At 41.2% G+C, this 2956-nt stretch overlaps 1 protein-coding gene across 1 annotated transcript in view; it reads left to right on the forward strand.

Annotated features, from left to right (window-relative positions):
• SLC45A2 (solute carrier family 45 member 2) overlaps window positions 1-2956 on the forward strand; it is a 103368-nt gene that overhangs the window by 34026 nt on the left and 66386 nt on the right. The gene's annotated exons all lie outside the window — the stretch shown is intronic.

The following is a 2956-nucleotide window of genomic DNA, read 5'->3' on the forward strand; positions in this document are numbered from 1 at the left end:
CACAGGCATTACCTTGAAAGGAAAACTGCTTTTATACATACCCGTCATTGCTAAAATGTCACTCTGTAGCAGGGCTGATTCAATGCCTCAAGCTGGTCGAATAATGGGTTCTGGTCGGCGTGGTTTGGCTAGTTGACTCCAGTTTACTGCAGGACATAAAAGTGACGTGGGGGGTTTAGCAAGAGAAACTACAGGAGACCCGCTATTCCACATAGATCGGTGCCATGGGCCCTGCATCCTGACTAAAACATTTTAGAGCATTTTTTTGTAGGTACAAGGATTGTAACATATGTGTTCATGTAATACAAGGAGTAGGCTAAGATTCTAACTATGTCCAGTATTCAAACCATATTTGTTTTCATTCTTCAGTGTACCCCCAGGCTTTATTTTGTCTAAAACAACAAAGCAAGGTGCAAAATTACAAGTCATGAGCAAAGAAGTGACACCCACTTTTAGGGCTAGTTCAAACCAGATGCAGTAGTGTTGCAGTCTGTTCCGTTTTGCAGTTGCATCAAAAACGCATCACAATGCTTGCCTATGGTATTTCTTGTGCTCTGTTCACACCAGAGCAGTCCGTTCCGATGCGGCCAAAAAAAAAATACTGTTTGCCCTATTTTAGCTGCATCGGATCATGACGCATGCAAATGCACTGGAACGCACCTGCAATCCAATTTTAAGCAAAAAAAGCCTCAATAGTGGTAAAATTGCGGCAGAACGCATTGCACTGCAGCTGTGCAGACGCTAATGCGGTTCTGATGCAGCTCTGTTGTGAACTAGCCCTTAACCATGCCCTCATACGTTTTGACATTTTTAAATGTTGGCAGCGATGCATTGCGGTGGGCAGAACGTCTGTTTCCTCCTTTTCTTCCCATAGATGTTCAACTTTTGATTAGAAGATGAATGCTGACCCATAAATTGCCACAAAAGTCATGGTCTTCTCTCTGTATTATAGTTTTAGAATATTCACTCTAATTGGTGCCTGTATATTAGCTTAATATTTTTCTTTTTGCATTTTTCTTTTAGTTCAACTGAGGATTCTCTACGACCTATAATTTTAACTTTTTTTTTGTTGCCTTTTTCATGCTGCTTGAGCAGACATCAAGAAGTATGAAAAGTAAAGACAGATAGATATTATCCCTAAATATAGCTGTGAAATGACCTCCTGGTAACATGTTGGATTTGAAAAGTGTAGGTTTATCAACGGCAGGAAGCTGATTGCTATAGTTTGTAACGCTGAAAGGATCTAATTTGGTTGAAGCTTAGCGGATGAATGGTGGCTATGAAAAGTATTGAAGTATGCATCATGTTTTTGGCAGGGATGTGATTTTAATACTCGACAATGAATGCACAAGGATTATAAAAGGTAGAGTTCCTGTCTGTTCTTTATGAAAGAAAGTTGGTAGTTGAAAGTTGGTCTGCGTTAAGTTACTACAACCAATCTCTTCTGGGATGTCAGCAAGAGGTCTATTTAAAAAGGAGGGTGAACCTTGCTATCTGCCGGACACCTCAGTATTTACTCCATCCTGTGGCTGCAATTTACAAGTAATTCATTTATTGCAGGCCAGGGTAGGAGGCCTGCATTGTCCCATAGAGTGTTCGCTTCATAACACTGCATAGGGCACTGTCTGATAGAAGAAGCCAGTCACATGACTGACTGGAATTATTATTATTATTCAGGATTTATATAGTACCAACAGTTTGCGCAGCGCTTTACAATATAAAGGAAGACATTACAATCACAATACAATCCAAGCCCTGCCCCTGAGAAACTACTGACCCTTTTTTTGCCTTTTTATTAAGAGAAATAAAGCCAATTTTTTTTGTTCTTCTTTTTTTTTTTTTTGGTTTTTACTTCTCCTTTTGGGTCACAGGAGTCCATTGACTCAGGATTGTCCTAACAAAGGGTTAAAGATCTAGACTCATTGCATGTTAATCAGAAGAAGCTCAGAGTTTCCTCTGTCTTTCTATGAGGACACCCTGAAGTTTCTTGTGACTTTAAAATTGTATAGAGAAGCTTGCAGTCTGTCCCAAAGACCTGCTGAACAGAGATATCTCAAAGGTAAGTTTTGTTTTATTATTTTTAGGTAGAAATGAAAACATGTCTAAAATGTTAAGCCCTGGTTCACATCTAGGTGTTTTTTGAGCAGTTCAAAAAGCACTTTTAACTGCCCAATACAATAAATCCCATGATTTTCAATGGCCCTGGTTCACACCTGAGCAGAAAAACGCCAGATGCCTGAAAAGATACAGGAGCTTCTTTTGGGCAGTTAAAAGCACTTTTCCTCCCCATAGACTTCATTGGAAATGGCCAAAAACATGTATTACGTACCTGAGACTGGAAGATGGGGAGGCGTCTCTTGCGATTCGTATCCTGCGACCCCCCTGGAGTTGGGAACAGAAAGGTGCAGGGCAACGAGGAGCACGAGTGCCGTAGGCTGGAAAAAAACACTGTGCAGAAACAACTGAGTAGAGAGGTCAGTAAGCCAAGGTCAAATCCGGTCGGGCATGCGAAGTACAAATTCGGAAGGCAATCTCAAATCCAGGGAACAGGCCGGGGTCAGGGGCAGGCAGCAAGCAAGAGAGTAGTCCAGGGCAATCCAAGTCAAGACAGGTCTAAGTAGCAAACACAGGAACATAGGAAACAAACACCAAGCTGACAAGACCATCAGCAATGAAAGAGAGGCTGGCTCCTCATATAGTCATAGGATTAAGACAGCTACCTCACTTCCTGCACATTTTGCCACGATTCGCGCGCATGCGCAGTTTGCTGCGATTCATGCGATTTTGTTCTTTGCGCAATCGTGCCTTTACAACATGCAACAAAACCATTTTGCACATTTTCGTGAGCGTTTTTGCGTGTTTACATGCACGTTCTTCCATTGCCCACAATGGCTTATGAGCTGCTATTAAAAACGAGTGTCTTCATGTATGTGTTTTTTTTTTTTTTTTTTTTTTT

The sequence above is a fragment of the Nanorana parkeri genome, unplaced genomic scaffold (genome assembly GCF_000935625.1).
Source record: "Nanorana parkeri isolate BGI_ZX_2015 unplaced genomic scaffold, ASM93562v1 scaffold666, whole genome shotgun sequence".
Lineage (NCBI taxonomy): Eukaryota > Metazoa > Chordata > Amphibia > Anura > Dicroglossidae > Nanorana > Nanorana parkeri.